The sequence below is a fragment of the Cryptotermes secundus genome, unplaced genomic scaffold, assembly GCF_002891405.2.
Source record: "Cryptotermes secundus unplaced genomic scaffold, Csec_1.0 scaffold235, whole genome shotgun sequence".
Classification (NCBI taxonomy): Eukaryota; Metazoa; Arthropoda; class Insecta; order Blattodea; family Kalotermitidae; genus Cryptotermes; species Cryptotermes secundus.
Genome location: NW_019723301.1, coordinates 318,397 through 330,978, shown reverse-complemented (window position 1 = coordinate 330,978; position 12,582 = coordinate 318,397). Strand labels below are relative to the sequence as shown.

Below are 12,582 nucleotides of genomic sequence, written 5' to 3'. Positions count from 1 at the left end.
ACCATAATCCTACACTCATTCTTATTCACCCCATAAGTGCTACACCTCCTGCTCATCTCAAGTTCCTTGGCTTCATCATTCTAATTCTATTTCATGAAGAGTACAAGTTATGAAGTTCCTCATTTTGCCTTCTTTTTACTAACCTATCATTTTGGGCGGCTCCGTAGCTCAAGCGGTTAGTCGTTGGCTTCCCACCGCGGCGGCCCGGGTTCAATCTCTGGTCTGGTCAAGTGGGATTTGTGGTGGACAAAGTGGCGCTGGGGCAGATTTTCTCCGAGTACTTCGGTTTCCCCTGCCCATCTTCATTCCACCAATTGCTCCATAATCACCCTCACCTATCATCTGGGGCTGGTACAATAGGCCAGAAGTGGCCGCAGTACAAGGTGCTTAGTCCCACCCCACTAGCAATAAAAACTATAATTTCATCCCTCTTCGTTTCCAAACATTCTCCTCAACACCCTCAGTCTATGTTCTTCCCTTAACATCGGAGGCCAATTTTCACACCCATGCAGAACCAGAGGCAAAACTCTAGCCTTAGTGAGGTATGTAACTTTAGTTCGAAACAGGTGTCGAAATTATGAACATTTAAATAAATGCGTTGAAAAATTGTTCTTGGCTGTACAGTGCGACGTGTATGGTGTGAAATATAGGCGTACTGCACAAATAATTTTTATTTGTAATAAATAAACAGCAATGCCAAATTATGGATGCACGTTTGGAAATGACACGTTTCTATGTTTTTGCTTCATCACGTCACTCGCAATAATTTCATACCACATTCATGACATCACAGAATGTTCTCTTGTGTTCTCAGACTATGAACCAAATTTATGTCTCCCGGACGTTTCTTGAACAGATGATGTAGGGAGTTCCATTGCAAGGTTGAGAGTATTCTGCTTCGTTCTTCCGAAACTGTCTCTTGCTGCGTGGTGTCCTGTTGTCTCAGAAAACCACTTCAACATTGCACTCTTCACGGAAAATCAAAAGTACTCTTATATTGTTCAAGAATTCTTCAGTGTCGTAAAGGTATGAAAGTTCTGCGATTCTTGGTGCTGATGGTTCGAAGCGAAAGTTACGAAGTTTTTATTTCATTCATCCTGTTGTGTTACAGACTACAACCTCTTTAATACAACAGTCACAACACAACAAATATCAAGATAAGTGCTTGGTTTCGGCTCTGCTACATGTTTCGGCTATCAATAGCCATCATCAGGCAAATACACGGTTATCATATATACACCACTGAACTGCAGTACTAGTAAAATTGGATACAATACTATTAATTATATGAAACACTTGACGTAAAAATAAAATAAATCAGATTATATGAAACAGAAGTTACAGTATAAATCGACTGATTCGATGATATAAAATATCAATCTAAGAATTTTAGTCTTGTTCTTGTATTTTATACTTCTGCACTATCAAGAGAATGTTCTACTCTGATAGATGTGTCTGTTACTTCATTTTCATTATTGTATATCTGAAATCTATACGTGTGCATAAGTATCGTACAAACGGAGGACAGCCTTAACTTAAGCATCCTATTGTGAATCATTTATGCCCAAACATTTGATTCTGGATTTTTAAGTTCTACAGTCAATGACATATTACATCTGAAGGCCTTAAAAAGCACATAATATGAATTGGTAAGTTATATTTTCCAAACACATCATTCCATGCGAAGTACCTCATTGGCGTAAATGAAGCTGCAAAGACAGCAAGATAAACAAATATATCAGAGCCGTTACTAGGTAACAATCGCAAAAGAAGCACATCTCCACAGCAAAGAATTGACGCAAAGTAATGGAGGTACTGTTGGAAACGGTGTTTTCTAAAGTGGTCCGTGCCAAGGGTTTATAAGGAGGTCAGCTTGAGCAAGAATTCGCAGAGCAAGACACTGCAATATACGAAGCTAACGGGTCACGTGATCCTTAATTTCAATAATAATATGTCTACGGCTACGCTGTTTTGGATGTTGAAAGAGCTTATGATACCGGATGACACTCTGGCTTGCTGTTTAACTTATCTCCATCGAAATTTTCGGCAAGTCTGATAAAGTTTATCAGCTATTTTCCTTCACAACGCAAATTTTGTATTTCGGTTGAAGACGAAATGTCTACGCCAAAGGAAATGCAAGCAGTGGTGAATTAGATTCTGTTCTGTCTACTCCTTTGTACATGTACATAACTGGTGTGTCCCAAACACTTGGTGTTCATTTAACTCTCGTTTCCGAAGACAGCTGTCTGTATGTCACAAATCGCAAGGAGGGTTTTGTTGTCATAAAACTCAGCGCGTTCTCAGCTCAATGAAGGCGTTATGTGAGCGCTGGAATATTAAAATAAGTGAGGATAAGTCTCAGGGAATCTACATCTCTCGCAGATGTCGACCTCCTGAGACCCATCTTACAGTGAAATGATGAAACATTCCATTTGTAAATGTTGTGAAATTTATCGGTGTAAGCTTCGATAAGACAATTGCATGGAAATTGCACATAGAAGCTATCGAAGTCAAGGCCTTCAGAATATTTACTACGGTATATTCCCTATTCAAAAGTGAGCGATTAAGCACCAAAATTAAATTGACCCTCCACAAAGCACTCGTTAGGACTATAATGATTTATGCTTGGCCCGCCAGGGAGTGTGCAGCAGACAATCATCTACTGAAATTGCAGCGCCTGCAAAACAAGGCTCTTCGCACAATTGGTAATTTTCCAAGGTTCACGCCGGTTCACGATTTGCACATGGCTTTCAACCTTCCTTCCATATATGATTGTATAACAAAATTATGCAGGCAATAAGCAGAAGTCATACAATATCATGAAAATTCTAATGATCGCAACATTGAAAAAGGCGAGGCCAGACAAAGGAAATGTAAGAGGCTTAAGCTTGGCGGCGGTCAAGCATAAGACCTTTCAAGTGGCTAGACAGCCGTTGTAGCGTGAGTTACTAAAGATAGGGCATGGTCTGCTCTACTGAGCGTGGACTGACAGAGACCTTTTACTGTATATACATTTAATAACATGTAAAATGTAAATAATATATTCTGACAACTGACTTGTTACTGCTGACAGCGACTCGGACAAATGACAGACCCATCCTCTCGTCAGAGAGGAGGATAAAACCATAACTGTTAAACAGAAACAAATACGTATTTGGTCATGAGCCCCAAATGGAGCTCGACACCAAGACAGACTGACTGAGAGTCGGTCGCAACGTGACTATAGCTTGAAGAGTTCGCAGTTTGAAGACAGCCACCGTTCAAAGTGGATTTGAACCAGGAAGCAGGGGAACAGCCATTATAAGAATCTGTTGTCAGGCAACTGCTAGTGAAGATACTGCGGGCTGGAAAAGACACAGCGTGATTTTATAAAATCTGTGTACATTAGCGATAGTGTTATAGTTATTTGTAGTTACGACTTGCAAGTTGTAAATAAATTCAATATCCAATCCAAAACTCCGTCGAGAGTCACTCTAACACGTGACAATATGAATAAACATAACTGACAGCTATATAAATCTAGCAAGGTTCCTGTAGAACTCAAACTGTAGGCCTAATTTGAACTTCGTATCTTCATGTTAAATGCGACAGCACATAAAGGAACAATAACAAAAGTAAAACAAGAAATACACGTATACCAAAAATTGGTGAGAAAAATTAACTTGTGTTTGAAGCTGTGGAAAACAACTAAATTCTTTAGACAGGCTTCCAAAGCTGCAAGGCATGAGAAGTGATCGCTTACACATGAAGTCACGTGTTCTGCATATGTGAGTGCTGCGGATTTATGGGCACACTGTAGGCGTCAGTGATGCCACAGTGGAAGCCCTAACTTTGTTTATTGCTTTTTAATGATGCTGTCAGTTGCTCAGGTTATATGGTGTCGAATTGTAATATGATTTATGAATAATAATTTGGAAACTATGTGAAAGGAATCTTTTTCGCCTAATTTGATACACTATATAGGCATCACCCTGGAGGGCCTAAGAAATACAGGATAAACATTATTCCGGATAATCGGTGCCTCGATCGAATTTCGAATAGAGCACTCCCCATATAGAAGACAGAAACGTTACAGTATCTTTCTTGGCAGAAGCTTTGTTCGTCAGGTATATCAGAAACTTTATACAAACATTTACATTTTGTGGTTAGCGCATTTGTTTCGTATTAGGCGATTTCTGGATTCGAATCTCGGTTAGACACGGATTCCCTTGACTGAAGGTTTTCATTGTACACATACAATGAGCTAATATACGAAAATATGCTCAAGCACTTCTTTCCTCGTACTTTCCAGTTTATCTGTCACAGTGTCCGCACCGTTCGATGTTGCAGCTCCGAATAAATAAGCCATGAATGTATATATATATATTCGGGATATTTCAGTGTTGAATTATTTTAGAGACATTATTTGATAAGGTGTTTTGACATCCATATTTTTTTCCCTTGGCACTACAGCCCCAGTGGGCCTAGGCCTACCTCCATGAACTTCTCCGTTTACTTGACAGACATGTGTTCCATAAATTTGCTCGACTTTTGTTCTCTTTTCCGTTGCGCGCTCTTAAACACATCCGTCGCACTATCCTTAGGAGTGCCTCGCTTAATCCCGTGACGCAAAGCAATGGACTCCTGATTCTTTTTAGGACAGGTATAGGTTATGTGCTTCAGATGCTGTATTCGACCGCTTGAGGCGTGACCAGCAACAACTGGTTGCCCATAGCAACGGCAAGTTGATGACGTCAAGCGATGACGTCAAATGATAGTTGCATGTTATAGGCAAGTGTCAGGCCGCTCCTCGCGTTACTGTCGTTATCGTCGCGGGCAGTTCGGGAGGTTTGGCTGTCAGGAGATAGAATAGTACGGGTGAGAGGGATCAGGAGTGAACGAGTGTACGATCAACAATCGACAGTCAATTTTCTTTGAGTGAGAGAGATCGCGAACAGACAATTTTTTGTATTTTTGTACTTTTATACATATAATATTCAAAAAGCAAGACGAAGGAAGAAAGGAAAAAGTAATTCACGACCCTTCTATAGGAAGAAACTATATTTCCATTGCTACAGTAGCATCTTAGAAAAACACCCACGAACATTTAAAGGTAAGTGCCTACATTTTAATATAGATTTCCATTGTAATTACGATCCCACAGTGCCTTGGTACACTGTTCAAGTACAAGCAACAAATGTGTCAAAACTACAGTGCATGAAGTCACATTTTAGTCGCTCGCATTATATGTAACACGATCTAACGACAATTCCTAGCTATTAACATCATTACTCAGAATATAATCTTTAAATTCCGGTGTTAGCAAAATTATCTTAACTTTGTTAAAATGTTAAGTGATGTAATTTGAACTATTTTGTCTGTACTTCAAGTCAGAATTCTTGTTCCTTCTTCAAGAAAATTTTATAAATGATTTATTCGCTCAAGCTACTCTTGTTAGTCACGCAACTTTTAAAACATTCATAATAGTATGCTGTATATTACACAGGTTTTAATGAATTGATTATATATATCGAACGTATAAGTCAATAAAATATGTTTCGAAGCCCTAGAGTGAGTAAATTACCTTTGAAGTAAAGACTCTTAATATTTAACGTTCTTATCTGCAAACAAAAAAATTCACGGCTGTTGATATTCCGAAGAAAATTTTTACAGAATATTAATGTACAAAAATGCAAGGTCGCAATGTTGCATATTTTCCTTAAGAGGAGTTATCGAATTGTTGAAGTACGTAAAGAGGGACAGAATCTAATTTGGTTCCTATGAGAACACGCAACGTTATCGACTCCTTCTGAGGTAAGTAGGAATTGATCCGTTCGTGAGTTGCATGCTTCACAGAAATCCCTGAAAATTAATCACAGTCACCCGGAAGTATCAACATTAAGTAGCATTTTGCGTGTAAAGGATCACGGAATTACAGTTCTTAAATATACAGTTCATGGGGTAAATATTTAGTGATAACGCTGACAGTTTAAATCTGCAAACGTTACGATAATGCAGATGTCGCTAATATTGAAACCGTGAAGAATCGTAAAGTAATTTCGTCTAGTCCATTCGGTTCTGAGTCTCCAATAACTTCCTTGGCGCTAGCACTAAAATATTAATTAATTACAGATCTCCACACACAAATACATGCTTTCATGAACACATATATAAGCAGTGGGTCTGTTCATGCTTGTAAACCGGTACTTTCGCTTTTAAATTGAATTCAATGTATCATAAACGTGTAGCGATATCCCAAAAACTACGAACCACTGCAATAACAAAATTCATACGTCTGCTGTGCGTCCCTTTAAACACCTACGTTGTGCTCTTTGTCTTAGAATATTAATATTCTTATAGTCAGTCTATGTTATATAAAACTGCAGTCTTAAAATTAGACATAGGCCTCTTCCTATAAATCAGTGGTATTGTAAGTTATAATGCAAACATATTTAGTATCTTGACTGTTTCATTACAAATGATGTACATCATGGTACACCCAGGGACACAATTGGCTATTCCATTATATTAAGTGAATTTCCTTTTCCTTTCTTAATTGTGCGAGTTGCTTTTTTTTTTTTTGTCGAATAATGAGACAAATCGAACCGTCATTATACAGCCGATAAATTGTACAAAATATTGTGATTGGTCAGCCGGTATAAACACTAGCTACGGGATGGACTGCCGAGGTTCGATTCCGGGTAAAGGCAAGGTTTTTCTCTACTCCACAGCGTCTAGACCGGTTCTGATGGCCACCCAGCCTTCTATCCAATGGGTACAAGGGGCTCTTTTTCCGAGGTTAAAGTGGGCGGAACGTGAATCTGACCACTCACCTCCATCTAGTGCCTACGTCAAGAATTATGGAGCTGTACCTCCACTCCTCCATATTGCTTAATGGCGTGGCGCTTAGTTAATTAAGCGCAGGGACAATTTACCTTAACTTTATCTTACAATATGGTGTTTATTTATGTATCTGTTATTTGAGCTTAAGAGACGAGAGTTCCTACGTTTCTTGATATAATATTTAGTGTTATAGCTTAACGAATTAAGTAGGAAATGCTTGCTAGGTGCTACAGTACATCAGAATCAGACATTAAAGGAACCAAGCAAATTTGTGTAAACTTCGGGCTACGGCTGGAAACTAACTTCAGAATTAGGTTTTACATAACGCTGTGTCTTCCGTATTTATGTAAATCTGTCTTCCTCCTCTCCTCCTCCCCTAGTATTATGAGCCATATTTAATGACTGAGTAGTGTAGAAAAATGTTCCGGTAAAGGAAAACTGACTGTACTAATTATCGTGGGATATCACTGCTATCAACTTCATGCAAAATCCTAGCCATTATCATTCTGTCAAGGTTAAGTTCTTATGTAGATGAGATTCTAGGGGGAAAATTAGTGTGGGTTTCGACACAACCGATCTTCTCGTCTGTCTAAAAACATAAAACTTAAAATACACAAAACTATAATTTTCCTATTGTTTTTTATGGGTGTGAAACTTGATCTCTGATATTAAGGAGGAACATAGACTGAGCGTGTTCGAGGAGAGGGCGTTGATGAGAATATTTTGACCTAGGAGGGATGAAGGGACGGGAGGTTGGAGAATACTGCATAATGAGGAGCTTCATAACTTGTACTCTTCTCCAAGTATAATTAGAATGATTAAGTTAAGGAGAATTGGATGAGTATGGCATGTAGAACGAATGGGGCGAAGAGAATGCATACAGGCTACTAGTGGGAAAACCAGAAGGAAAGAGACCGCTAGGAAGAACAAGACTTAGGTGGGTGAATGGCATTAAAATGGGTCTTAGACAGGATTGGGTGGTATGGATTGAATTGATTTGGCTCTGGATAATGACCAGTGGAGGGATCTTATGAACACGGTAATAAACCTCCGGGTTTCATAAAATGTTGGTAAATTTCTTGAGTGGTGTTTAATTGCATCAGTACCTGGAANTCATAGTCACCGCCGTGAAAGCCTCAAATCTTACGATCTTGAAATTGAAAAATATTTCCGACAAAATAATTGAACACGATGTTTTATATATTTTATATTTCTAATCTACTTAGAAGTGAATAGATGTGCTCTCTTCAGGGAAGTGGCAATCACACTTGGAGCCGGATTCAATAAAAGGCTTTATTGGTTAGTAGAAGCCTGAATACCCCTCATATGGGGGCAATTCCTACAATCCTACGCCTGACTTATATTGGAATATTATTATCACTGAAGTGTGAAATTTAACTGTTCCAAATAATAATAATATCACTGATATTTTGTAATAAATATTGAGAAAATGCATACACAGAAGAGGAAGTAATGTGATGGTTTACGAGCTTTACATATATATACTCTTCTAATATTATTAGGGTGATCAAATCAGGAAGGATGAAACGGATGGAAACATGCAGCACTCGTGGGAGCTATAAGAAATCGTTCTGGATGGAATATCAGAAGGGAAGAAGCAGCTTTAGTAGCCAGGAAATATATAGGAGAATGTTACAACGCATTTAAAAACACAGTGTGAGAATATGGCCTAGACTGAGCAAGGATAAAGTCCAATGCCGGACCTTCCACAAGACGGTAGTGAGACTTTTTTTCCCATAAAAGATGGAAATTTCTCACAGCCGAGAAACAGTTTGCCAGAAACACCATACAATATTGATAAGTTTACTGATGATGATGATTATGATGATACTAATTCAGTTCAATTAAGTTCAATAATAATGAGGTGATAATCTAATAATATTATATTATTGGGATTTTCAACAGTGGTCTTTGGTACGTTTCAACGAGGTCCAGTTAGTGTAAAATTTAATTAGTAACAGTAAAATAACAGCAGTGATGAAATCATCAATAATTCGATTAAGTTTGCATTAATGTAGGGAACGATAAATCCCAAAAGAGACATGTTACAAACTGAGACAATTGTTGCACCTCTCGCTGTTAAGTCATACATTTAGGCTTTCCTTCGAAAATACGCGTGTATAATATTCTTTTAGAGAATGATACTTCATGATATTTAATCAATACAGGCAGCATTCTATATCATTGCAAACATTATTATACAATTACTGTTTAATTGACTCAATCTTAAGACTTTTTTGTTTTTGTTTCGTGGGTCAGTTAATGAAGATTATATCAACTGTGAACGTATGGCTGCCTCTCTTTTAATGTTTCCTTGCGCGAAGTCTCCTTCTCTCGCGGTTTTCTGCATCTTCCTCAGACTGGCTTCTCCACCTCTTTAGTTTTGCTACATCCTCATTCCAGATTTGTCGTGGTCTGCCCCTTCTCCTGCGCCCTACTAGGCTCCATTCTAATACCTGTCTTCGTAATCCACGTTCTTCCATTCGACGAACATGTCCATGTCATATCTGTCGTTTTTCTATTATCCGATCTTTCATTGTTTTTTTTTATTTCACACACTTCCTGCAATTACCTCATTCCGGACTTTATCCTCAAATACATTCCTTGCGCATGTCCTTCATAAACCCATATCTATTACTAATAATTTCCAAAGTGTCTCTTTATTTATCTTCCAGGACTTTGTGCCGTACGTTGTTAACAGGAATTGTAATAGAGGAATAATTCATTTTCTTATTGTAATTGTACTTGTATTTCGATCCTTAAGACGAAGTAACTACTCTAGTTGGAGTTTGCACTTTCTTTGTTTAGCTTCGTACATCTTAGTTGCTTGTCACTGTGTCTTATTGAACACATATTCTGAGTATCCGAGACTGTTACATCCTGCTGTTCTCTGTCTTTCAGTTTCTGGATCTTCTACCTGTGAAACACCTGTTACAAGATATTCCAGTCTTCTACTTAAAATGTACCTTTAATACCCACTTTGTGTACTCTTCCGAAAAGTTTACTGTCACGTAGAAACCGTCATCTTTTCTATGATTATTATCATCTGGTCATCAGCAAACCACAGAGTATGTAAGTTAAACACATAAATTTGTCCCTGTCCGTAATTAACTAAGCACCACGCAATGAAGATGCAAGGGGGGAACAGAGGCATAGTTCCATCATTCGTAATCTCCGCAGTAGGAGAAGAGTCTTCAGCTTCACGCTCCTCCGCCGCTTTACCCACAGGGAAAGAACCCCGTAGTATCCCTTGATAGGACGCTGGGTGGGTCCACATTTGGTCTGGACACTATAGAGAAGAGAAAAATCTCTTCTCCCTGCCTGGAATCTGATTACGACTCGTCGACCGTTTAGCCCACAGCCCGTAGCTATACTGACTGAGCTCCCGACTACCAGAGATCATATATTCGTATCTTCAGTGCCTAATCCAATCTTTCACATTTTCTCATCCACTTGTGTACGATAACTAGTGAATGTAACTTGGATTGAATTGGTAGCATGCAACTCTCTTCTAGAAAGCGTTTCGTATTCTGCAGCTCTTCCCTTAATCGCTATGCCTTAGTATTTATGTGGAGGCATTTCAATTATTCTTGTAACTCTGCTGACATAACTCATTTGTCATAGCTTCCCATAATTCTGCGTTGTACATACTTAAATGTATTTATCCAGTCGTTCCTATATTACATTTCGGTGTACTTTTCCTACCACTGCCATTATATTTATACCTGTATAATTTGAATATTTATTTCTTGGCCCTTTCTTCTATACGCAAGCTGTACTAGCCGTGTTCTACCCATCCGAAATAACTCCCTCTTGGGCTCTCTGTTAAACAGTTTCACCAACTAAAAGTTACCTTTTAGTTCTCTTCAGTAGCTTTTAAATAATTTCGCTGGTACCTCTCAATCAAAGTGATTTCCCACTTAATTGTCGCCTGCAACTCACCTTCTCTATCTTATGTTGTTTCCTTGTATGAGTTTCTCCGCCATATTATTTTCTTCTTGTTATTCCTTCCTAGTTTCGTCTAGAAGACACTTCTGATATTTCAGTTAATTCCTTCCATTTCTTGCTTGAACTATCACTCAATTGCCTTGATTCTCTAGCATTTTACATACAAATCTCCGAACCTATTTCGATCGAATAAAACCGATATTATATTCTATCTCTCAGCATTTTTCCCAGATGTTTTTATTTAGCGATACTCTCTACGTTAACATATATATATATATATATATGAGATTTAGTACTAGTTGAATTGTATATAGACGTAAGATCAATGGTGTCTGATGTTACTTCTTCTGCGAACTTACAAAAGCAGAACAACACGGTACAATTTGATTTACTTTCTGCTTTATGACGATATCTCAGCTGACTAAGACAGAGGAGTTTCAAGTTATTTAAAGAGTCACACGCCCAGAGTTTAAATGCGTTCTCGCGAAAGAAGAAATAGCCAAGGCTTTAATAACGCGCATGCTTACATATGGCGCTGCTACTGTAGCCACTTACGTAATATCCACAACACTACTATACGTGAGAGCGTCAGAATTTTGTTCACACTAGCTGACAGGGGCATCACTGCAGAAATAGCCGGATTTTCCAAGAACATGAGACAAATATATAACGCTACAGACGCTGTTTACAAGTGATTCATTACAACTTCAGTTCATCACTTTATGCTGGAACCACAGACAATTTGTAGTGCCCGTATGTGACCAAGGACGAATCGGGAAGAATTTCAATAGCAATAATTAGACTGTGGGGTTTGTCTGATTTCATTTCTCTTTCCTTTCTAGTTCCTTGATTCAGAATCGATTACACGTTTGTGAGACAGTAGCATACAGACACGTTTTCTTCTGAAAATGTAACTCTTTGTGCCTACTCTGTTATTATTTTTGTTATTATTGCTAGTGGGGTGGGACTAAGTCCCTTGTACTGCGGCCACTTCTGGTCTATTGTACCAGCCCCAGATGATAGGTGAGGGTGATTGTGGAACAATTGGTGGAATGAAGATTGGCAGGGGAAACCGAAGTACTCGGAGAAAACCTGTCCCAGCGCCACTTTGTCCACCACAAATCCCACTTGACCAGACCTGGTATCGAAACCGGGCCGCCGCAGTGGGAAGCCAGCGACTAACCGCTTGAGCTATGGCGCGGCCATTGTCTACTCTGTTAGTACATATTTAATTCTATATTGACATGTCACTATGTATTAATCTTTAACAAAACTATTCTGTTAACCTGAAAATCATGGTGCCACCTGAAAACAAGTGACAGGAGTATTTAATTCACACGAATGTAATTTTAAAATAATTTAATATTTGGTAGACCTATATGTTATATATAGATGGAATTGCTGTAGAGGGATATGAGCTACCAATACTCCACAAAAAGTCATAACAGGTCTGCCATTTTAATTTTCAGTTCAGGGTACTGCTTTTCTCTGAAGCAAAACTGTACTTATGAAAACTTTCATTTTATATTATTTAATATTAATACATTCAAAAATAAATAACGAAATTTAATTATAAATACAGTGGAATGAATTTAAGGAAATATTTAAGAATAAAAACAAATAAAAGCTGATGCCAGAGCAGAATCCTCGAGGTAACTTCAAAGATACCATTAAGAATTGTCTAAGAAAATGTGTACTCATGGTAAATTTGGAACATTGAAGAGGAATATTTTTTCTGGCAGAAACGAACTTTCACTGAGTAGCAATTCTTAGCACTTAAATTTCTCTTCA

At 38.3% G+C, this 12,582-nt stretch overlaps 1 protein-coding gene and 1 long non-coding RNA gene across 2 annotated transcripts in view; one reads left to right on the top strand and one right to left on the bottom strand.

The window, feature by feature from the left end:
* Positions 1 to 12,582, bottom strand: part of LOC111861704 — a 341,697-nt gene that overhangs the window by 188,394 nt on the left and 140,721 nt on the right. The window lies entirely within an intron of this gene.
* Positions 4,815 to 12,582, top strand: part of LOC111861703 (protein Tob1) — a 110,144-nt gene continuing 102,376 nt past the window's right edge. Inside the window, exon 1 of the mRNA XM_023846482.1 lies at positions 4,815 to 5,092. The gene's annotated coding sequence lies outside the window, so the exon portion shown is untranslated. The remainder of the gene's footprint in view (positions 5,093 to 12,582) is intronic.